Raw genomic sequence first — 26,547 nt, 5'->3', positions numbered from 1 at the left:
CTGGGATGGAGGGAGGGAGATAGGGCTTGGCCTAAGAGATGTACTTCTTATCCTTCCTTTATATAGTATACACTATAATTTCAAGGCACTCAAAGACAGAGACCCATTACATGAATGTGAGTTTACTGCAAGATAAATTATATTCTCCAAAATGTATCTCCATATAGCAAAAGCCTGAAATCTGTCTGTGAATCATTCATAGACTGAGATATTGCCAGTAACACATAATACTCTACCTTCCCCCATTCCCCCAATCAACTGCACACAGTTGCTGATTTCTCTAGTGGTAGTGATTATCTGAACTGAACCAGCCACACCATCTTCCCTGGCTCCCCTTTGTAATCAATGGTATGAATTTGGAAAACTCCTTTCCAGAGGAGGAGGGGGTGGGGGGATGGGCTAAAGCTATGTTGGTATGAGTCAGAACTTAATGTAATAGAAAGTACCCTGGGAACCTAGGTGAGTCTCACTCTGTCACTTATCACCTCTGACACTAATTAGCTATATGACTAATCTTTCTGCACCTCAACATCCTCATCTGTCAAATATCATCCTTATAAGGTTGTGCTGAGGAAAAGCACTTTGTAAACCTTAAGGCACTGTATAAATAAGTCGTGAGCCCCTACTCTACTCTTGTGGGAGTATTCATGGCCAGTTGAAGTTTTCATATGAAATCATGGAGTCATGGGACTTTCCTACCACTTGCTCCAGGCTTCTATTCAAAATAGATCTATACTGATGCTGAGTGAAATGAGCAGGACCAGGAGATCATTATATACTTCAACAACAATACTATATGATGACCAGTTCTGATGGACCTGGCCATCCTCAGCAAGGAGATCAACCAAAACATTTCCAATGGAGCAGTAATGAACTGAACCAGCTACGCCCAGAGAAAGAACTCTGGGTGATGACTAGAAACCATTACATTGAATTCCCAATCCCTATATTTATGCCCACCTGCATTTTTTATTTCCTTCACAAGCTAATTGTACAATATTTCAGAGTCCGATTATTTTTGTACAGCAAAATAACGGTTTGGTCATGTATACTTATTGTGTATCTAATTTATATTTTAATATATTTAACAGCTACTGGTCATCCTGCCATCTGGGGGAGGGGGTGGGGGGTAAGAGGTGAAAAATTGGAACAAGAGGTTTGGCAATTGTTAATGCTGTAAAGTTACCCATACATATAACCTGTAAATAAAAGGCTATTAAACAAAACAAAACAAAACAAAACAAAACAAAACAAAATAGATCTATTTGGGGGCCACCAAGCACCTCCACAATGAAATGGGGGGGACAGAGTAAACCTTGTGTAATGATTGGGATGAACCACAGGATGGAGCCAAATTGTATCTGGTTTCCAATTTCACTGGGGAAACTGGGGACCCATTCTGTCTGTACCTCAGAATGCTAGTACATTCCATCTTAGAACACTGTGAGTTAATCACAAAACTCGTGGTAATATGATACTATATGAAGTGATCTTTTAATTTATCTGGAGGCAAGATTTAGAGCTAGCAGAAGTCTTAGAGATCATCTGACCCAGCCTATTCATTTTATAGATGAAGAAGTTAAGGCCCCAGAGACAGTATGACTTACACAAATATAATAAGTAGTGATGTTGGGGAATTTTTGCTATAATTCCATATTGTTCCACCTCCACCCCCATGTAGAGGAGATTTTATATACATATAAAAATGTCACAAAAGCAAGATTTTATATGTATGTATGTATATAAAATCCTGTTTTTTTGGATTAAAAAAAATACATGATATTTCTCCCCATGCCATATTCCCCATCGCTGAGAGATTTACATCCCTGATTAAATTTTCTCTGATTGAAATTAAATTGTTTCCCTTAGCTCTGGTTCCAAATGATAATAAAAGGAAGTGACCAGAAAGAGTGTTGGGTAGTAGATGAAAATTATTTGGGATTAATTAAGAGATTTTTTTTACAAATAATTCATACCTAGATAATCACAACATGTTGGTATTAGAACTTTTTTTAAAAAATCTTCTTTTTCCACAAATGATCTATCACTTTGTGGATTCTGGGTGTATGTGTCAGGTGCTGACAGTGAGTGAACAGCTGCAGGGATGACACAGTGACTGGGACAGCTACTGCCAGGGCTATTATTAAAATGATTAATTAGGAACCTTCCAAGTGGAGCCTTTAGGTCTTGGTGGCCTAGTGTCAAAACTGTATGACTCAGCAAAGTCGGAGAGACAGCCTGAAACACTACCTACCAGGGACAGACAAATACCAGTCCCTTGGGTTTGAGGAGGTAGACTAGTGCAAAAGTAAATGGACACAAAGTGAAGAATTTATTCAAGGGAATCATTGAATAGGCCAGACCTATCTCCTATCTAGCACAAAGGGGGAAGTGTGAAGTGTGGGGGTAAGGATAGAGTATATGGGGAAGGCAGAGATAGAGAGTCTCACTTGGACGAGATCTTGTTTGCACTGAAGGCGTTAAGATTCCCTCACCAGTTTCAAAGAGAGAGTTAAAAATACAATTCTTTATTAGAAGGAAACAAACGTTTTCTCCTCTTCCTTTCTTCTCACCTTTTTTTTTCCCTTCTCTTCTCTCGACAATTTGTGTCTCTGTGCATCTCATTGTTTCTCTGTTTGCCCCTCTGTGTGTTTTGTTTTTGCTGTTTCCCTGTTTCTGTCACTGTGTTTCTGCCTTCCTGCCTGTACATCTGTCTGTTTGTCGGTCTCACATCCACATCCACACATATTCCCCACACACACACACACACACACACACATGCACACACTCATGCATGGCCCTTTTTCACTATTTCCCTTCCCATTTCCAACAAGTACCAAAGAAAGGAGTGACTAGAAAGAGCATTTACTTTGGAATTAGAGAAAATGACTCTGAATCCTAACTCCTCTCCTTCACTGTGTGACTTTGGGCTTTCTTTGGGCTTCAGTTTCTTCACCTGTGAAATGCACTAAGTGATCACAAAAGTGTTTTTCCACTATAAATCTATGGTTCTACTCTGCCCAAGTAGCAAGGGCCACAGCCACACAGGAGCAGGGACTTGATTACTAGTATAAAAAGTTAACACACATTAGGACAAAATCTTTCCCTGTTGGGAGGAGAGAAGGATGAGCTCCTTCTTGTCCTCAATTGTTAATTTTTGCACCAAGATTATAATGCACAAATCCACAGAGGAGATGTTTGTATAACATTTATGGAATTATAGGATCTCAGGGGAAGAGACCTTAGATGTCATTTAGTCCAAACCCTAATTGACCAGAAATTCCCCTCACAAAAATTTTCATAAATGATTCACTTTCCAATTGATGACCTACTGATATGGAATTCACTACCCATTCCAGTTTTTTAAAGGTTTACTAGGTTTTTTATTTAAAATTTTGAGTTCCATATTCTATCCATCTTTCCATTTTGTTTCTCCTCCCCTGAAATGGTAAGCAATAAGATATAGTTTATACATGTGCAATTATCCAATTTAGTCATTTTGTATGAGAAGACTATAATAAAAGAAAAAAAAAATGAAAGAAAGCAAGTGAAATACAGTATGTTTCAGTCTTCAACATCAGTTCTTTCTCTGAACAGTGTGATGAATAGGTGAATAGTATGCTTCACCATTAGTCCTATAAAATTGTCTTGGATCATTGTATAGATGAGAATAACCAAGCCATTCCCAGTTCGTTGAACAATATTGCTGTTACAATGTTCTTCTGGTGCACTTTACTCAGCATCAGTTCATGTAAGTCTTTACAGGTTTTTCTAAAATCATCCTGCTAATCATTTATTTGTTTGTTCATTTTATTTTCAAAGTTCTTTATTTTCCAAATATTTGTAAAGATAATTTTCAACATTTTAAAATATTTACTTTTTCCAAATACATGCAAAGATAGTTTTCAACATTAATGTTTGCAAAAGCTTGTGTTCTGGGGGAGAAGCCAAGATAGCAGAGAAGACACACACGTCATTCTAAGCTCTTCTTCTATCCTCACTAATTTAGCCTCAGAAATAGTGCTTGACTGGTGAAATACACGATTATTGGGAGTACAAAAAATTACCAACTAAAGATAATCTAGAAGAGCACCAGAAAAGGTTTGTCCTGATCGGTGGGAGGAAGCCAGCACAGGCAAGGAGGCAAAACCAGAGGCTAGCACACTAAGTGGACTGGACTAGCATGGAGGTGGCCATTGTGGATGGAAAATTTGCAGGGAGGACTCTACCACAGGTTGGCTGCTCTGCTTTAGTTGCAAAGCAGTAAATCTGCATAGAAGTTAAAGATAGAATGTATCCCAAAACTCCAGAGTTTCACAGAACCTGGCTACACCTACTCAGCACCAGAAGTAACTCAGCATGGACCACAGCACAGCTGTGCAGCCCCACTCTGCAGCACAGGGCTTTTGCCTGGGGCAGTCACACTTCTAATCAACAGAAAGGCTCTGGGCAGCCACAAACCTGCACAGCTGGAGGAAGGGGGTAGAAACCACAAATTTGTATGACAGGAGGGCTCTGTGCAGGGCAATAGAACTTCTGCAGCTTGGCTGTGCTTCCCAGGGTAGAAACACTTCCAGTGCGGGGCTCTTCCCAGGACAGCCGCGATCCACACAGCCGGGTTCTGCCCAGGGCAGTGACACTTTTGCTGCTCAGCTGCTAGTCCCAGGGCTACTGAGCCACACAGCAGGGCTCTTCCCAGGGCAGTAGTACTTCCACAGTGTGGCCACTCTTCCCAGGGCAGTGACACTTCCAGTGCGGCGCTCTTCCCAGAGCATTTCCACAGCTTTGCTCTTAGCAGCCCTTTTGCAGAACAGTTACTATCCATATAGCTATCCCAGTCTGCAGAGGAAGCTGGTAACCTCCTTGCCCTAAAGGCAGACCCTAACGGTTTTTAAAAAATGAGTAAAAAGGCCAAGCATATGCTAACTATTGATAGCTTCTATACAGAAAGAGAGCAGGTTTTCAACCCCGAGGACACTAATCGCAGATGGTCTCTAGACAAAACCCCAAAGAGGGATGTAATCTAGTCCCCATAACACAAGGCTCTCCTAGAAGAAATAGAAAAGATCTTAAAAGAGAGCTAGAAGAAAAATGGGGAAAGGAAAGAAAGTTTCAAAGAGAACCAGAAAGGAATTTCACTTAAAGAAAAATTTAAAAGTGGAAAAGAAAAAATTCCTAAATGTGAACTGAAAAGGTAAAGAACTCCCAGAGAGGGAAACAGAATTTGTGAATTGAAAAGATAAAGAACCCCAGGAAGGGGGGGAGCCAAGAGGGGAGAAGACACACGCCTTTCTGCCTTTCTCTTACCCTTTTCAAAATATATCAAGCCTCAAAATAGTCTTTGACTGCTAAAGAAAGATAAGGAGAACAACCACCGGCCAAAAATCTGCAGTCCGCAAAAAATTGGTTCCGGGGGGGGGATCGGCAGACGGGAGAGAAATTAGGTTCCGGGAGAGTCTCAAACCAGGTGAAGGGCCGATCCAAGCCCAGCCCCAACCCGTAAGGGGCTTTTCCGGGAGGGGATCCTGCACAGGAGGACGGCCGTTAGCCTCCAACTGCACAGGGGGGTCCGGGATGAGTTTTTTTTTCCAGGGCCGATTTATCAGGCAAACGCTGGGCAGAGTTTGGGCGTCTGCACGGGCTGCACTCAGCTGCTAATACTCAGTCCCACAAGGGCTCTGGCCCGCGGTGAACTTTCACCACTTAGTTCTAGCCGAGGGCACCATAATCCACTCAGCCCCAAAGCCGTTTGAAGCTCGGCCAGTTGAATCCACCTCCTGTTGGGGAAGGGAAAAACTCACCCAGAACCCCTTTACCTCAGAGCCGGAAATGGTTTACATTCTAACCCTGCAGAGGAAGCTGGAACCCCTTGCCTAGGAGACCTACCCTAAAGGTTTTAAAACATGAAAAAAAGATGAAAAGAAAACGACAGCTTCTAGCAGAAAAAGAGAGGTCAGCAAACCTGAAGAGACCTCAAACAGCAAAACTGACTGTCCTCCTTACATAATGCCTCAAGAAGAGGCCATTAAAAGTCCAAAAGAGAGTTAGAAGAAAAGGGAAAGAGAAGCCTTACAAGAGAGCAAAAACTTCCTGAAATAGAATTGGAAAAATAAAGAATCTACAAAAGTAGGATTTGATTTGGAAAGAAAAGAACCTGCAAGAAAGTAGGATCCATGAATTGAAAAAGAAAAGAACACCAAGAAAGTAGGATCGGAATTGAAAAAGAAAATAATTCACTAAAAAAAAAAATTAGTGAAATGGAAAAAAATTCCAAGACCAAAAAATCATTCAAAACCTAATTGACATATACAGAAAGAAGTAAAAAAGCTTTGAAGAAAATAATTTTTAAAAAATTAGAACTGAACAAATTGAAACAAATTCTTGAGACAGCAAGAATCATCAACAAAACAAAAATGACAAACTGAAAACCAGAATTATCTACTTCTAAACGACAGACTTAAAAATAGGGAGAGATAACTGAGGAATTTTGGACATCTGAAAACCATGATGAAAAAAAGAGCCTAGATAATTTTACAAGAAATCATCAAAGAGAACTGCCCCAGGAATGAAAGAAGGAAAAAGGATTGAAAGAATTCATCGAACACCTTCTGAAAGAAACCCTAAAATAAAACCCCAAGGAATATTGTGGCAAAATTTCAGAACATCAGATTAAGGAAAAATTTTCAAGCAGCCAAAAAAATTTAAATAGAGGGTAATAGATCACCCAAGACTCGTCTACATTAAAGGAAAGAAGGGCCTGGAAATATGATATTCCGAAAGGCAAAGAACTTGAGATGCAGCCAAGAATAAACACCCAGCTAAGTGAGCATTTTCTTCCAGGGAAGAAGAGGAATTTAATGAAAAAATGAATTTCTTTGTTTCGAAGAAAACCAGAAAAAACAAAAATTTGATTCCAAGAATAGAACCAAGAGTGAAAAGGAAAAAATTTTGAGAATTGTATTTCGTTGTGGATATAAAAAAGAATAATGTATAATTTATTGTACTGATATAAATAAAAAGGGAAGTAGATATGGAAAAGGGAAATGGCAGAATAAGGGGGAAGGAGGATAAAAAGGGGAACCACATCCCACAAAGATAAGGAAACTTACATCTGAGGGAATTTGAGAGGGGAGGAACATTGTGTGAATTTACTTCATAGAGTTCCAAAGAAAATAATTGACATTTGTTTTGAGAAAATTCTCGCCCATTAAAAGGGGAGAGGAAAAGGGAAAGAAAAAGAGAATAAGGGAAGGAAGGGGAAAGAACGGGGGGGAGGGAGGGATTTATAAAGAGGATAAGATCGTGATACAAGAGGGGTACAAAGTTTAAAAGGGGAAAGGGGGTTGGGGGAGGCAAGAAAATAAAGCGCAACTGGGGTTATTAGGATAAAAAAGATTTAAATTTAACCGTAAATGGATGAACTCCCAAAAGAGGGGCAGATAGACTGGATAAAAGTCAGAACCCTAAATAAATGTTTTACAAGAAACACATTTAAAGCAGGGGATGCATATAGAGTAAAAGAAAAAGCAAAATCTATTATGCTCGGTGAAGTCAAAGAGGGGTACTAACCATCCGACGCAAAAGAAAATTGGATCTAATTAAAAGAGATAAGGAAGGAAACATCCCCAAAGGGGAGCATAAACAAAAGCAAATCAAATTAAAATATTGCACCATGGTATGGCACCAACTTCCAAAGGAGAAGAAGAGGCAAGAAGAAATAGACAAAAAACAATAGTAGGAGATCCAACCTTGCACCCTGAATTAGAAACCAAACCACAAAACAAAAAGAAAGAAATTAAAAAGTAAATAGAATATTAGAAAAATTAGGTATGTTGGATCTTGAGAAAATTAATGGATAGAAGGGAAATACTTTCCCAGAGTTCAGGAACCATTCAAAATTACAATTTAGGACATAAAGACTAAAAAATAAAAAGAAAATGAAATTTTCTTTCAGATCATGATGCAAAAAAACTAATTCCAACAAAAAAGTTAGGGGAAAAGACCAAAAGTAATTGGAACTAAAAATCTCATCTTAAAGAATGATTGGGAAGCAAAATTATAGATACAATTAATAATTTCATAAGATAATGACAATGATGAGACATCAACCAAAATTTGTGGATGCAGCCAAAGGGTAATAAGAGGGAATTTATATCCCAGAGGCATTGAATAAAACAGAAAAAGAAAAGATTAATGAATTTTGCAACAAAAAACTAAAAAGACCAAATTAAAAACCCCAATCAAATTAAATTAAATTCTAAAATTAAAAGGAGAAATTAAAAATTGAAAGTAAAAAACCATTGAACAATTAATAAAACAAGAGTTGGTCTTTAGAAAAAGCCCAATAAAATAGATAAGCCTTTGGTAAATCATTAGAAAAAGGAAAAAATGAAATTAGTAGTCTTAAAAAAAAAGGAGAACCTTTCCACCGGGAAAGGAAATTAGAAAAATAAATTATTTTGTCAACTTTACCAATAAATTTGATAACCAAGGAAAAGGAGACACCCAAAAATACAGACTTCCCAGACTAAAGAGGAAGAATAAATTTTTGAATAGTCCCATTTGAAAAAAAAGAACAGGCAATTAAACAACCCCAAGAAAAACCCCAGGACCAGATGGATTTACATGTGAATTTTACCAAACATTTAAAGAAAATTTCCTAAGCTATATAAATTATTTGATAAAAAGGGAATGAAGGAGTCCCCAAATTCCCTTCATGACACAGACAGGTATGATACTAAACCAGGTATGAAACAGAGAAAGAAAATTAGACCAATCCCCTAATGAATATTATGCCAAAACCAAAAAGATATTAGCGACAGAAAATCATCCCAAAAATACACCATGACAGGGATTTAAAATTAAAATGACTTTAAATTAGGAAAACATCAAATAAATTCCTGTCAAAACCAAATTAACAAAACCATTGATCATCTCAATAGATGCAGAAAAAGCATTTGATAAAACCAACATCCATTCCTATTAAAACACTTAAATAGAACAAATGGACTTTCCTTAAAAAACGCAGCATTTTTAAAACCATCAGTAAATCATATGTAAGGAAAAATCAACCATTCCTAAAAGATCGAGGAAACAATTTGCCCAATCACCGTTACCATTTAAATTGATTAGAAACGTATAAGCAAAAGATGAGAAAGAATTAAAAAAAGAAAAATGAGGAAGCCAAATTTTCACTTTCGAAACATAATATTAAAACCCCAGAGATCTTAAAAGTTATTAGAAATAACCAAACCCAAAGTTGCTGGTTAAAAAAACCCAAAAGTCATCAGATTCTTAATATCAAAAAAATCCAAATCAGATTAAAAAGAGAAATCCCAAAAGAACATGATAATATAAAATATTTAGGAATCATTGCCAAGGAAAATAAAACATGAGCAAAAACAGAATCACTTTTCAACCAAATTAAGTCGATCTAACCAATTGAAAAATTAAATCCTGGAAGGGCGAGCAAAATAAAGATGACAATATTACCAAACTAACAATTTAGGCATACCAAAGACCCCAAAACATTTTAATGACCCAGAAAAAAACAAACAATGGAAAACAAAAGGTCAAGAATTTCGGAATTAATGAAAAAAATCAAATGGGATGGTGGCTTACGTACCAATCTAAACATACATAGAAGGTTACAAACATTTGGACCAGAATGATTTTGGATCATGGAATAGATTATTCAAGGGATCAGTCAAACAAAATAGCAACCTAGTCCTTTGGAAAACCCAAAGATCCCATTTTTGGATAAGAATTACTGTTTGATAAAATTGCTGGGAAAATTGGAAACTAAATGGCAGAAACAGCATTGATCCACTTAACGCCAAAAACCAAGATAAGGTCAAATGGGTTCATGACCAGGGGAAAAGAATGAAATAATTAATAAATTAGAGGAACATAGGATAGTTTACCTCCCGACCTGTGGAAGGGGGGTTTTAACCAAAGCAGAACTAGAGATCATTACTGATCACAAAAAGAAAATTTTGATTAACCAAACTGAAAAGTTTTTGACAAACAAACAATGCAGACAAGATTAGAAGGAAGCAATAAACTGGGAAAATTTTTACATAAAGGTTCTGATAAAGGCCTCATTTCCAAAAATATAGAGAAAACCTAATTTATAAAAAATCGCCATTCTCCAATTGAAAATGGCGGATATGAACAGACAACTCGATGAAGACATTGAAACTATTTCTAGTCATATGAAAAGATGCCCAAGTCATTATTAATAGAGAAATGCAAATTGGGGACAACTCTAAGATACCACTAACACCGTGATTTAAGATGACAGGAACAAATAATGATGATTTGAGGGGGAAAAACTGGGACATTGATTCATTGTTGGTGGAGTTGTGAACGAATCCAACCATTTTGGGGAGAGTTTAAACATGTCAAAAAGTTACCTTGTACCCTTTGATCCAGCAGTGTTATACTGGGATTAATCCAAAGAGATTAAAAGAAGGGAAAGGGGACCTGTATTGACAAGTTTGTAGCCCTTTGTAGTCAGAAACTGGAAACTGAATGGATGTCCACGTTGGAGAAAGGCTGAATAAATTGTGGTATATAAAATTATGGAATATTACTTTCGAAGAAATGACCAACAGGATGATTTGAAAGGCCTGAGAATTACAGAACTGATGCTAATGAAATGAGCAGGACCAGGACTATATACTTCAACAACAATACTAGATGATGACTAGTCCTGTGGATCAGGCCATCCTCAGCAAAAGATCAACCAAATTTTCTAATGGAGCAGTAATGAACTGAACCAACTATACCCAGAAAATGAACTTGGGAGATGACTAAAACCAACATTGAATTTAACCCTATATTTTATGCACACCGCATCTTTGATTTTTCACAAGCAATTTCCAAAATTCAGAGTCTGATTCTTTTGTACAGCAAAAAATGTTTTGGTCATGTATACATTGTGTATCTGTTATATTTTAAATATTTAACATCTACTGGTCATCCCCATTTAGGAGGGGGGGGGTAAAGAGGTGAAAATTGGAACAAGAGGTTTCAATTGTTAATGTGAAAGTTACCATGTATATCCAAATTAGAAAAAAAAAAAAAAAAAAAAAAAAAAAAAAAAAAAAAAAAAAGAACTCCCAGGAAAGTAGGATTTGTAAATTGGAAAAAGAAAATAACTCAGTAAAAAAAAATTAGTGAAATGGAAAAAAATTCCATAGAACAAAACAACTGATTTAAAAACTCAATTGGACATATACAAAAAGAAGTAAAAAAAAAAAGCTAATGAAGAAATAACCTTTGAAAATCAGAACTGAAAAAGAAATGAATGATTCATTGAACTAAGAATGTCAAAAAAGCCAAAATGAAAAAATAGAAACAAAAGTTAAATACAGGTCCCTTTCCCTTTTTTAAGATCTGGTTGCCTCCACATTAAAGAATCAAAAGGCCTGGAATCTGACATTATGAAAGGCAAAAGAACTTGGAATGCAGGCAAGAATGAACTATCTAGTTAAGCTGAGCATTTTTCCCATGGAAGAAGATGAACATTTAATGAAACAGAGGAATTCCATTTGTTTCTAAGGAAAAAAACAGACTTAAACAAAAAAATTTGATCTCCAATTACAGGACTCAAGAGAAGCAGAAAAAGGCAAAAAGAACTCTTGAGAACTGTATTTCTGTTATGGACATACATAAAGAGTGCATGTATAATTTGATTTTACTGATATAATATAAAAAAGCAAAGTCGAAATGGAAAGGGGATAGTATCAGAAAAATGGAAAAGGGAAGATAAAAAGAGGGAAACTACATCCCATGAAGAGGCAAAGGAAACCTATCATTTCTGAGGGAATTGAGGAAGGAGGAACATTTATGAATTTCTTTCATCAGATTTTAAAGAGAAAAATAATTTACATATTTGGTTTGCAGAGAAACTTCTCTCACCTCGTTAAAAAGTGGAAGAAGAAAAGGGAAAAGGAAAAGAGTAATAAGGGAAAGGTATAAGAAAAAGGAAGGGATTCAAAGGGGGTGAAAGGCATTCTAAAGAGGGAGGGTTGTGTGAGGCAAGTGATGCCCATAAGTTTAATAGGGGGGGAAAGGAAAAGAAAAAAGAAAACATAATCAAATAAGATGGCAGGAAAACAGAATTAGTAATTTTAACTGTAAATGTGAAGGGATGAAGTCTCCCAAAAGGGGGGTGGATATGACGATCAAAAGTCAGAACCCCAATATGTTGTTTACAGGAAACACATTTAAAAAGGGAGGAGGAATTATTTGTAATTTTCCCCCAATAAATTTGATAACCAAGGAAATGGATGACACCTTCAAAAAATATAGGTTCCCAATTAAAGAGGAGGGAAATTGCTTAAATAGTCCCATTTTAAAAAGAAATAAATGTTATTAATCAATTCCCCAAGAAAACTCTAGGATAGATGGATTTAGAATTCTACCAACATTTAAAGAAAATTAACCAAAAAAACATTTGAAAATGGGGAAAAAGAATTTATCAAATTCCTTTTATGGCACAGACATGGTACTGACCTCAACCAGGTTGAAAAACAGAGAAAAAAATAGACCAATCTCCCTATAAAATGGATGTAAAATCTTAAATAAAATATTAGAAAAAAGATTACAGAAAATCATCCCCAGGATAATAACCCATAATAGGATTTATACTGGGAATTCAGGGCTTGTTCAATATTAGAAAACTATTAAAAATTATCTTATTAATAACCAAATTAAAAAACCATATGATCATCTCAAAAGCAAAAATTTGATAAAACCAAATCCATTCCTATTAAAAACACTTGAAAGTTAGGAATAAATGGATTTTTTCTTAAATAAAAGTAGATCATTTAAAACCATCAGTAAGCATCATATGTAACGGGGATAAACTGGAACCATTCCCAGTAAGATCAGGAGTGAAACAAGGTTGCTCGCTATCACCACTACTATTCAATATTGCATTAGAAATACTAGCTTCGGCAATAAGAATTGAGGAAGAGATTAAAAGAATTAGAGTAGGTAATGAGGAAACCAAATTATCACTCTTTGCAGATGATATGATGGTATACTTATAGAACCCCAGAGATTCTACTAAAAAGCTATTATTTCTAATAATCCACAACTTTAGCAAAGTTGCAGGATACAAAATAAACTCACATAAATCATCAGCATTCTTATATATCACTAACAAAATCCAACAGTTAGAGTTACAAAGAGAAATTCCATTTAAAGTAACTGATGATAGTATAAAATATTTTGGAATCTATCTGCCAAGGGAAAGTCAGGAACTATATGAGTAAAACTACAAAACACTTTCCATACAAATAAAGTCAGATCTAACCAATTGGAAAAATATTAAGTTCTCTTGAATAGGGTGAGCAAATATTACAAAAATGACAATACTACCTAAACTAATCTATTTATTTAGTGTTATACCAATCAGACTCCCAAAAAAACTATTTTAATGACCTAGAAAAAATAATAACACAATTCATTTGGAAGAACAAAAGGTCAAGACTTTCAAGAGAACTAATAAAAAAAAAAAAAAAAAAAAAAAAAAAAAACAAATGAATGTGCCCTAGCTGTGTCAGATGTAAAACTATATTATAAAGCAATGGTTACCAAAACCATTTGGTATTGGCTAAGATCAGTTGATCTGTGGAATAGGTTAGGTTCAAAGAACAAAATAATCAATAACTTTAATAATCTAGTGTTTGACAAACCCAAAGATCACAGCTTTTGGGATAAGAATTCACTATTTGACAAAAACTTCTGGGAAAATTGGAAATGAGTATGGCAGAAAGTAGTGATTTACCCACCTTTAATACCATACACCAAGATAAGGTCAAAAGGGGTTCATGATCTAGGCATAAAGAATGATATTATAAATAAATTAGAAGAACATAGGATAGTTTACCTCTCAGACCTGTGGAGGAAGAAGGAATTTGTGACCAAAGAAGAACTAGAGATCATTACTAATCACAAAACAGAAAATTTTGATTATATCAAATTGAAAAGCTTTTGTACAAACAAAATTAATGCAGACAAGATTAGAAGGGAAACACTAAACTGGGAAAACAGTTTTACAGTGAAAGATTCTGACAAAGGCCTCATTTCCAAAATATATAGAGAATTGACTCTAATTTATAAGAAATCAAGCCATTCTCCAATTGGTAAATGGTCAAAGGATAGGAACAGACAATTTTCAGATGAAGAAATTGAAACTATTTCTAGTCATATGAAAAGATGCTCTAAATCACTATTGATAGAGAAATGCAAATTAAGACAGCTCTGAGATACCACTACACACCTCTCAGATTGGTTAGAATGACAGGAAAAGATAATGGTGAATGTTGGAGGGGATGTGGGAAAACTGTGATACTGATACATTGTTGGTGGAATTGTGAATACATCCAACCATTCTGGAGAGTGATTTGGAACTATGCTCAAAAAATTATCAAACTGTGCATACCCTTTGATCTTGCTATGTCTTCTGGGCTTATATCCCAAAGAATCTTAAAGAAGAAAAAGGGACCTGTATGTGCAAAAATGTTTGCAGCAATCCTCTATGTAGTGGCCAGAAACTGGAAACTGTGTGGATGCCATGAATTGGAGAATGGCTGAATAAACTGGTATATGAATGTTATGGAATATTATTATTCTGTAAGAAATGACCAACAGGATGGTTTCAGAAAGGCCTGGAGTGATTTATATGAACTGATGCTGAGTTAAAAGAGCAGGTCCAGGAGATCATTATATACTTCAACAACAATACCATATGATGATCAATTCAGATGGACATGGCCATCTTCAACAATGAGATGAACCAAATCAGTTTCACTTGTTAGATAATGAATAGAACCAGCTACACCCAGCAAAAGAACTCTGGGAAATGAGTGTGAGCATTTCCAATCCCTCTGTTTTTGTCTGCTTGCATTTTTTATTTCCTTCACATGTGGTGTTCTTTTTCTTTAAAATATGATGGTTCTCTCTGGGAGCAGGTTTCTAGGGGAGGTTTTCTGGAGGCAGCCTTCGTTTCAGTTACAAGTAATAATCACTCCAAATACAGCCAGCTGATAAAAGTTCAAAGGTTTATTTCTTATCTCTTTCCTTGGGTCCGGTTAGCTTAGAGGCTTATCTCTCTGCTTGGTTCAAAGAGCTCTTACAGATTTTCCCTTGATTCTGCCTCTGCTTTCTTCAGCCTCCAGCCAACACAAAGGTGGAAGATAGAATGAATCTCTTGCCTCCTTACTTGGTGCTGGGCAGCTATCTGGAGAGCCTTTCAGACCAGCCTTGGTCTCAGTGGGGGAAGTGCAGGAGCCCAGCCACCACAGTGGTGTGAGAAGAATTTGGCTGCGCCTCCAAGAGAGGGCTTCTCTCTGAACTGACTTGACTGGCTCACTGAAGCTCTATTTATGCTTCTTCTCTGAGAGTGGGATTGTGGGATCCGAGAGTAGGATTGTAGGTTTCTGACTTTGAATACTGACTTGTGAATCTCCCAAAAGTGTGAACTCCAATGAGTACTTAAATACATTAGTGAGCTAGAGAATTTGCTAAGTACCATGCTAAATTAGGCAACTGACATCACTTTGTAAGGATTCGCTCTAAGGTGTGAACCAATAAAAATTGTATCAATTGCATTGAGTTAACACTAGGATTCTAAGATTCACAGGTTAATTGTACATTATTTCAAAGTCTGATTTTTCTTGTGCAACAAAATAACTATATGGATATACATATATTGTTTTAACATATACTTTAACATATTTAACATGCATTGGTCTACCTGCCATCTGGGGAAAAGGGTGAGGGAAAAGGAGGGGAAAAATTGGAACAAAAGGTTTTGCAGTTGTCAATGCTGACAAATTACCCATGCATATATCTTGTAAATAAAAAGCTATAAAAAAAAAAGCTTGTGTTCCAAATCCTCTCCAAATCAGAAAGCAATCCAATATAGGCTAAACATGTGCAATTCTTCAAAACATATTTCCATATTCATTATGCTACATAAGAAAAATCAGATCAGAAGAGGGGAAAAAAATGAGAAAGAAAGAAAAAAAGTCAACAACAACAAAAAGGTGAAAATCCTATGCTTTAATCCACATTCAATCTCCATACTTCTTTCTCTGAATATTGGTGGCACTTTCTATTATTACAAGTCTATGGGAATTGCTTGAATCACCTCAATGTTGAAAAGAGCCAAGTCCATCATAGTTTATCATCACATAATCTTGTTTTTACTGTGTACAATATTCCCTTGGTTCTGCTCACTTCACTTAGCATAAGCACATGTAAGTCTTTCCAGGCTTTTCTGAAATCAACCTGCTTATCATAAAGAACAATAATATTGAATAAATAGACTCATTTAAGTAGAATTGTCATTTTTATTATATTGACTTGACCTACCCATGGACAATTAATATTTTTCCAGTTGTTTAAATCTGAGTTTATTTGTGCAAAAAGTGTTTATAGTTGTGTTCAGATAGTTCTTGGATTTGTCTTGGCAGGTACATTCTCAAGTATTTCATATTGTACACAAATATTTTAAATGAAATTTCTGTTTCTATATCTTCCTGCTGGGCTTTGTTGGTAATCTTATAAATATGCTGATAATTCATCTGGGTATATTCCTTATAATAATAGCATTTTTGTTTTTCAGAATACACACAAAGCTGGTTTTCAACATTCACTCCTGCAAAACCTTGTGTTTCAAATTTTTCTCCCTCCCTTTCCCCACTCCTCCCTCCCCTAGACAATAAGCAATTTGATACAGGTTAAACATCTGCAGTTCTTCTAACCATCTTTCTACATTTATTATGCTGCAAGAAAAATTAGATTAAAAAAATGAGAAAGAAAAAAAAAACAAGTCAGCAAATAACAACAAAAAAGGTGAAATTACTATGTTGTGATCCTCATTCAGTTTCTTTAGTCCTCTCTCTGGATGCAGATGGCTCTCTCCATCATTTGGAATTGGCCAGAATCACCTCAATGTTAAAAAAGAGTCAAGTCCATCACAGTTGATTATCACATAATTTTCTTGTTGCTGTATACAATTTTCTCTTGATTCTACTCATTTCACTTAATATCAGTTCATATTAAGTCTCTCTAGGTCTTTTGGAAATTATACTATTAATTGATTCTTAGATAGCAATAATAAACCAGTATGTGCATATACCATAACTTATTCAAACTGAAAGTCTACAGAGCCATTGTGCTGACCTCACTGTTGTATGCCTGTGAAAAATGGACAGTATATCAGCACCATGCCAGGTACTAATAAATAAAAAACTTCCCTTTGAATTCTCTTAGAAAAATTCTGAAGATCACCTGGCAGGACACTGATGTCCTTTCTCGAACTAAATTAACAAGCATTCCAACTCTATTGCAGAGAGTGCAACTCCACGGGGCTGACTACATTGTCCAAATGCCAAATGCACACTTGCCAAATAAATAAAAAAATTATATTATGGAATTATAAAAAGGATCGCTACAAACATTTTTGCATATGTTTGTCCTTTTCCCTTTTTTATGATGTCTTTGGGATATAGACCCAGTAGAGACACTGCTAGATCAAAGGGTATACACAGTTTGATAGCCCTTTGGTCATAGTTGCAAATTGCCCTTCAAAATGGTTGAATCAGTTCTGTGGGGGTACATTTTATCCTGTGATGGCACTACAGTTGTTAATAAGTTCAGGTAGTTTTTAATTGATTCTCTGGGATTTTCTAAATATAACATCGTATCATCTGAAAAGAGTGATAGTTTTGTTTCCTCATTACCTATTCTAATTCCTTTATATTTCATTTAGTTATGAAAGGGGAAAGATAGGGTACTTAACTAATTTAGTTTTATTATCTATTTTTTTCTGTATCTCATTCAACTTCTTCAAAAAATTAGATGCTATGTTACTTGACACATATATATTTAATATTGAAATGACTTCATTGTCCATGGTGCCTTTTAGCAAGAAATGATTTCTTTATCTTTTTTAATTAGATATTTATTTTTGCTTTTACTTCATCTGAGATCATGATTGCTACTCCTGTTTTCTTCACTTCAGCTAAAATATAACAAATTCAGATCCAGCTCCTTACCTTTGCCTTGTACGTATCTCTCTGCTTTAGGTGCGTTTCTTGTAAACAACATATCATAGAATTCTCATTTTTAAACTATTCTTCCAATCACTTCTATTTTATGGACAAGTTCATCTCATTCACATTCATTATGACATAATATTCATTATGATAACAAACTTTATTTCCCTCCAAATTAATTTTTTACTTGTTCATTCCCCCCTTAATTCTCATCTTTTCTTTCTTCACAAATGTTTTGCTCTCTATCACGGCCTTGCCCAATATACTCTTTTCATCAGTTTCCTCTCATCCTTCTATTATCCATGTCCCTTTTACTTTCTTATAACATAAGATAGATGTTTACACCCAATTGAATGTATATGTCGTTCCTTCTTTGAGTCAGTTTAATGAGATTAAGGTTTAAGCTTTGTCCCTTCCCATTCTCATATTCCCCTCCATCATAATAGTTCTTTTATGCCTCCTTTATGTGGGATAACTTATCAATCTCTCTCCTTCTTCTTCCAGTGCAATTGTTTTCACACTCCTTAATTTTGTTTCTTGCAGTATCATTCCATCAGTCACTTTATGTCCACATGGTTTGTCTACATAGATTCCTTCTAATTGCTTTTATAGAAATAAAGTTGTGAAGAGTATCAAATATTATATTACCATGTAGAAATATAAAAAGTTTAAGCTTATTGAATTTCTTGTGTTTTATCTTTCTTCTTTCTTTTTCACCTTTTTATGTTTCCCTTGAGCCTTGTATTTGGAGATCAAAATTATTATTCAGTTCTGAGTTTTTTATTAGAAATGCTTGAAAGTCCTCTATTTCATTAAATATTTTCTCCCCAAAAGATTATATTCAGTTTCACTGGGTAGATGGTTCTTGGTTTTAGTCCTTACTCCATATGCAACTATGCAAACTACAGTTTGCTTTCTGGTATATCATATTCCAAATCCTCTAGTTCTTTAATGTGGAAACTGTCAAATCCTGTGTAATCCTAATTGTAACACCATAATATTTGAATTGTTTCTTTTTGGCAACTTGTAATATTTTCTCTTTGATTTGTGAGAGCTCTGGAATTTGGTTATGATGTTCCTGAGAATTTTCATTTTGAAATCTCAGGTATTGATCATTGAATTCTTTTCATTTCTATTTTACCTTCTGATTCTAATATGTCAGGCCAGTTTTTTACTTAAAATTTATTTTTAAAAATAAAAATTGTCTTTTAAAAATTATGACTTTAAGGTTGTGGAGTAATTTTTTATTATCTTTTCTGGATCTATTTTCTAGGTAAATTGCCTTTTCAATGAGAAATTTCACATTTTCTTCTAAATTTTGTTTTATTACGTCTTACTATATCATAGAATCATTAGTTTTCACTTGTGCAATTCTAATTTTTAAGGGATTATTTTCTTCAGTGAACTTTTTATATTTCCTTTTCCATTTGGTTAATCCTATTTTTAGGAAGTAAAATTGGTAAATTTTTGTACATATATTCCTATTCCCTCTTTTTTTCATGATCTCTTGCATTACTCTCATTTCTTTTCCCAATTTTTCTTCTTCTTTAATTTACTTTTTAAAATCTTTTCAAAGTTCTTCCAGGGACTCTTTTTTGGCCTGGAACCATATTACATTTTGCTTTGAGGCTTCAAATGTAACTATTTTGACACTATTGTTCCCTCCTAAAGTTTATGCCTTGGTGCTTCTTATCATCATAGCAAATTTCTGTAGTCAAGCTCACTTTAAAAAAAAAAATCTTTTTTCTCATTCCCTGTCATTTTTTGCCACTTGAATTTTTATTGAAAATTGAGCTGTGGTCCTACACTATCCCCAACTTTTTGTGCTGGGGCTCTGGATCTTTCTGCTAGCTTTCACTGGGCTTCTGGGATTAGCTGCTTGCTTTCTCCCAGAGGGTAGGCTTTCTTTCTAACTTGTACTAGGGTTGGGGCCTCCCCCCAACCTTACCCTGGTGTGGAGCTTAGCTGCTGGCCTCCACTAAGGATTGGATCTTTCTGATATGTTGCTAGGGTAACAGAGTCTCCCTGGAGGAGTAATTTTGCTGCTGATCAATTCAAGAGGAGAGACCCCAAGACTGAGTTGTTTTAGAAACTGGGTCTCATGTGATAGTCCCCTGGGGTAGGCTTTCTCTACTAGTCAGTAAACTAGTCTGGTGACTTGTGATGGAGCTTGGGGGGGGAAGGGTCGAGTTGGGACAGCTGTGCTATAAAGACTACTCATTTGCTGTTGCTCCTTTGCAGGAGGACAGGGTTTTACTGATGGATTGTTTCAGACTGCAAGCCTTACTGCAAGCCCTTTGCTGTGAGGCTGGCTGGCTGCTGCTGTTATTGTTACTGTTCTTGGACCCCACTCCCCTCCCTAGTGAGACTGACCTTTCCTTCCAGGCTGGTAAGTTGCTTCCTTGCTCTTACATCAAGTCTAAGGTGTTTTTTCCCATTGTTTGTAAGGGAATTTGGGAGAGCTTCAGAGGGTTCCTTTCTTACTCCACCATATTGGCACTATAAGTCCCATTCCATTTTTAATAGCTGCTCTAACATCAAACTAAAAGCTGAAACTTTCTCTGAAAATCTCTCTAAAACATTCACCTGTACACTTTCTAGTTTTATGTTCTGCAACCAAATAAAAAACATCTTACTCTACTTGATAACTCTTCTAAAATTTTACCAATAATCATAATAATTACCTAATCCCTCAAAGTTTAAAAATTGATCTCCTTGAGGAAGCTAGATAGATCAGTAGATAGAACATTGATCCTGGAGCCAAGAAGATCTAAATTCAAATCCAATTACAGACACACTAACAGGCTGGGTGACCCTGGGCAACTCAATTAATCCTAATTTCTAACAAAATAAAAATAAAAATTCCTTACTACAACCCTGTGAAGTAGGAAATATAAGTATTTTATCTTTATTCCACAGATAAAGTTTCTGAATCCTAGAGAAGTAAAGGGACTTGCCTTTTAACTACAAAGCTAGAAAGTGTTTGAACCAGGATTCAAATCCAGATTTCTTAACAACAGAACCAAAGATCATACAGCATCACCATCCTACTATTATGCCCATTTGACCATTTCCTTCTCAATATCAATCAATAAATTGAGCATCTAATATGTGCTAGGCACTGTGCTAAGTGCTGGGCATAGAAATGTGAGAAAAGACAGTCTTTACCCTCAAGAAGTTTATAATCTAATGGTATTCTTTATGCTATGTATCACCCACCTCATTTTACAGATGAGAAAACTGATGCCTGTAGAAATAAAATGATTAATTCATTACTCACATAAGTAGCAACATGGAGTGACATATTTGAGATTTGAGTATATTTCCTTTATTTCCAAATCCAGTCAACTTTTCCACCATCCTTTGCTAAATTTTAGAATGAAAATGGGTCTCATATTTAAAGTGTGTCTAACTCATGACTCCATCTGGATTTTCTTGACAAAGGTCCTGGAATGGTTTACCATTTCCTTGTCCAGCTCCTTTTACAGATAAGAAAACTGGAGCAAACAAGATTAAATGACTTGCTTAGGGTCACACAGTAAGTGTCTGAAGGAAGATTTTAATTCAGGAAGATGAAACTTTCTAATTCAAAGCTGCCTCTATGTGATGGTAAGAATGTGTGGTGAAAGAGATTTGTTGAGACTGGGAGGAAGATTCATGGATGCCCCAGTGTACAGTACTGAGTCTTCTCTTGCTCTATCCTTGAGGTATGAGGACAAAGTCAGTGAGATGTGTTGTTTGTGGATCGTGACTTTTGCTGCTCCACAGATCAGACAAAATATGGACTGGGGAGTAAGCAATTCTGAGTGTTGTGGTCAGACCCTACTTTGGAGCTGCCTGTCAGAATAATGCCTATTTAGCTTACTTTCAATTTCTTGTTTTTAGAGAAGGGGTCCAGCAGCCTGCATTGATCATATATATAAGCTGACCATCCTCTAATCTCCTCAGATCTTTTTTCCTTTTTTTCAGTGGTTTTCACAGAAACCATTAGCTAGCCAAATTAACTTACCCTGTACATGTATAATTGATATTTTGAATATCAGCATAAGGGAAGTACAAAATTACCACCATCATCAACATAATTATCATCTTGACCCTGCACATTACCAATATTACTATTAATAGCTCAGAGTAATCATAAGGTATAGCTACCAGGGTTCCTTGTTATTATTGTTCACTTGTGTCTTCATGACCCTTCATATCATAGCATGGCAATTTTGAACATGGGGTTTTCTTGGCAAAGATACTGGAGTGGCTCATCATTTCCTTTTCCGATAGATTAAGGCAAACAGAGATATATGTGATATACTCTGAACCACACAACTAATAAATATCTGAGGCTGCATTTAAACTCAGGTCTTCCTGACTCCAGGCCCAGAGATCCATACACCAAATCACATAGCTACCTCCTTGGCTCCTTAGGGAATGATATTTATTCCTAGTAAACTTCATCTTATTAAATCTATCTGATCCATACTTTCAGTTGATCAAAATCTTTTAAAATTCAAATTCTGCCACCTAAAGTTTTAGCCATCCTCAGCTTTAGGATTTTACAAATTATTATTATTATTATTTTTAATTTCTATTAACTTGCATTGTTTTTCTTTTCTTCTCATCTCTCTCCCCTCCATTGGTCACTTCAATTACATGTCTCATAGATGCATTGATTTTGAGTTAGGAGGGATTTTGTGGATCATCTACTACAACTCCTCATATTATATCTGGGGAAACTGAGGACCAGAGCAATTAAGAATTTTGCCCAAGGTCACATAGGTAGAGCAAGGACAAAATGGCAGGGCAAAGATACAGACACAATTCTTCTGTCTCTAAATTCATTACTTCTTTCAGTATACCACCTGGCTACCCTATCATCTATCTAGCAAAGTTACTGATTCAAAGGTTGATATAGGACCAGGACAAAATTATTTGTTATTGGCCATAAAGAAATCACATTTTGATGACTCATTTGTCCACTCCTGTCCCTTACATTTCCTACAGTATAGGCTTCCCATGTGATCTCCCAAGGATTAAAACAGCATACTTGATTTCAAAGAGCCTGCTCTGGGTAAAGAGACCTAAGCCTTTCTTTGACCTTCCCTTCATTTCTCACTCCTTTTCTAAGTTTGCCCCATAGAGTGAAGACCTAGTTTAAGGAAACATCTGTGCAAGGCCAAGGGTGCTTGGAGTTATAGCAGGTAGCAATGCCCAGCATAATAGCAGAGCATATGGTTCTCCATCTTCCCAAAGGATTAACTGTTGTTGCCTCCCTTGTTCATCCAAATGTATAATTAGCCATATTCTTTCCACAGGGTATGGAGCCTGGACTCTTAATTCTCCATTCATTTCTCCATTAACATTGGGAAAGGGTCTGAGTGGAATAAGATTCTTGTTTTCTTCTCATAGGAATGGGGATAAGTGAAGGAATAAATGTCTAGAAGCTTGCATAATATAGTGCCAGGCCTGAAGTCAGAAAGACTCATCTTCCTGAGTTCTAATCTGGCCTCAGATACTTTCTAGCTGTATGATCCCAGGCAGGTTGCTTAACCCTGTTTGCCTCAGTTTCCTCATCTGTAAAAATGAGTTGGAAGAGGCAGCTAGATGGTGCAATGAATAGGGCACCGGCCTTGAAGTCAGGAGGACCTGAGTTCAAATCTGGTCTCAGACACTTAACACTTCCTAGCTGTATGTCCCTGTACAAGTCACCTAACCCCAATTGCCTCAGGGGAAAAAAGAGTTGGAAAAAGAAATGGCAAACCACTCCAGAATCTCTGACAAGAAAATTCTAAATAGAGTCACAAATAGTCAGACATAACTGAAAATGATTGAATAACAACAGCAAATGTCCCACAAGTTGAAGGAATGGGAATTAAAGTTGGGGGATGGTGTGATGGAAGAATATCTCTCTCCAAGAAGAAATAAGGGAAAAGAAGGAAAGAAAAGTCTCTGAGAGATGTGACATAGAGAAGGATAGTCTTTCTGATCTGACTGTAATTAAATCAGTCTAGAGGTGGGGGTGCAGTGAGTGAGTGTATGTGTGTATGCTGTGTCCCAGTCCACGCTCAAACACATGTGAATATGCAATTATTGGTTGGTTCGCCCTGTGTCTGCAGCTCTGCGGCCCAGGGACTAGGATGATAGATCTATTGATTAACATTTTCATTCAGCCCAAGTTATGAAATGTGAGTCTCTTCGGAGGCACACTTTCTAGGATACATATGTTATAATCTTGAGCAGAGTTGCACAGCTGAGTGCCTTGGCTCACTAGCAACATATACAGAACCCACTTTCACTCCTCTAAGGAGCCTGGAACCCATTGTCTATGGTTGCTCTGAATGAAATGGAAGGTCATGGTGATGGTAATATTAATGATGGTGGTAATCCTGCCCTGTCTGACTTTTTGAATATGGAGGAATGGAGGCAATAGCGTAGCTAGAGCCCTTGGCAGATCTGCTCTAACCTGGCATTTCAGGGGTGAGATCTTTTAGAGCTGAAGAAGAGGTTCTGTCTCATGAGTCACAAATATTATCTCTGAGAGATTCCTCAATATTTCTTGGATAGTTACCTGTTCTTCTCTCTCCCTTTCCCAAGAGATAGCCTGGCACATAGAAATGTAACTCTAATCACAGGATGCCAATAACAATACTGACCTATTTACTTTCCCCAGCTAGACACTCTGAAAACAAAGAAAGCATCTTGGGAAGGAATTAAAATTCATAATGCCATGTTTAACATGTTCTCAAACTTGTCTTCTTGTTATCTTGAGGCAGGTTAGTGGTGAAGTGGATAATGCTATGCAGACATTAGTTGTCATTTATTTGGTATATCTGATCACATCATTCCTCTGTTTAAAATTTGCTAATGGCTCTCTGTTGCCTATCAATCGAAATACAAAATCTTTTGCCTGGCATTCAAGGACCTCAGATGATCAGACATTTCCTTTCTTTCTTGATACTTTTGATCTCTTTAGTTCACTAGCTGCTACCTCATATACCATTTCACTCTTCATTTCTATTATGCACTTTTAATGTATGAACGAATGAATGATTAAAACATTTGTTAAGTTCTTATTATATGCATAGCACTGGAGATACAAATGGAAAAATAAGACAGCTCCTGCTCTCATAGACATATATAAAAGGTTACAGCTTTAAGTTTCATAGAAAAGTTCTATGGTTCTTAGAGTACAGTGGCAAAGGAGATGTTGCTGCCTTTTCTTCAATATTGAGGTTAGCTGAAGTAGTGCAGTATTAGATAAAAAGAGTCAGGAAGACCTGAATTCAAAAATAATCCCCAGACACTTAACTAGCTGCATAAGTCTGGACACATCACTTAATTTCTCTTAGCCTCAGTTTCCCCATCTGTAAAATGGGGCTAATAGTCGCACTGACCTCACCTCCAGTCAGATCAGAAAGACTATCCTTCTCTATGTCACATCTCTCAGAGACTTTTCTTTCCTTCTTTTCCCTTATTTCTTCTTAGAGAGAGGTATTCTTCCATCACACCATCCCCCGACCTTAATTCCCATTCCTTCAACTTGTGGGACATTTGCTATCATTGTAATTCAATCACTGCACTGAAATAATATTTGTAAAGCATTATGCATACCTTACAACATTGCACCATGTTATTTGTTATTATAGATCCATTGATAAAATCAAACCACTTTCTGATTGTTGACCATTTTGACATTGGGCTGATAACATTACTATTTCAAAGGCTCTTGGGTTCTATTTCCATCTGTCTGTGGGGAGACATTTCAGATGGTGGTGATGGTTAGGTACATATTTTTCTTGTCTCTTCCCTTGCTACTTAATTTTGTTGTTAGGATTATTTATCTTATTTATCCATTCATTCTAGGATTTTCTGGCTGAATTTCTGACAGAATTTGCATAACCAGGGAATCATGTATTCCAGTCTATTTTTATGAGGTCAGAATCATTTCTTACCCTAAACTTTAAATGTTTCCCAACATCTAATCACATGATTTTTTTAAAAAGTTTGTTGAGTTGAATTATGATGGTGATGAATGAATGAATGAAAATGCATTTATGAAATGCTTACCATGTGCTAATTTCTTAAGGATATAAATTTAAAAAGAAGTCAATCCTTGATCTCAATGAGTTCACACTAACTGGAAAAGACCATACATATTGAAGAGTTCCCTACTGCAGGGTTAATGAAAAGGTCCAGAGATCTTAAGTATACAGTCACAGAGTCCAAGGCAATGCCCAATAGTTTTTAGGCTGTCTGGGTCATCTTTCCCTCAAGAGTGGCCCACTACCATTAGCAAAGGAGAAATGCATCTAAGGGTCAAAATAAAAAGAGGATGCTGGGAAGATGTAGATAAGGGGTCAGCGTTCAACCAGGAGGAAAAAGGAAGAAGTGGCCATTGGGAGGTTAAGGGTAGGATTGGGAAAGGGTAATTAAGGTCCCACTGGTCACCAGTTAAAGCTGAGGTTTTCTAGGC

General features: G+C 36.2%; 1 pseudogene; it reads left to right on the top strand.

Moving 5' to 3' along the window:
• Window positions 1-4,987: 4,987 nt before the first annotated feature.
• LOC100915949 overlaps window positions 4,988-26,547 on the top strand; it is a 66,608-nt pseudogene continuing 45,048 nt past the window's right edge.

This window comes from Sarcophilus harrisii, chromosome 4 (genome assembly GCF_902635505.1).
Source record: "Sarcophilus harrisii chromosome 4, mSarHar1.11, whole genome shotgun sequence".
Classification (NCBI taxonomy): Eukaryota; Metazoa; Chordata; class Mammalia; order Dasyuromorphia; family Dasyuridae; genus Sarcophilus; species Sarcophilus harrisii.
This window is presented reverse-complemented; position numbering and strand designations above follow the sequence as displayed.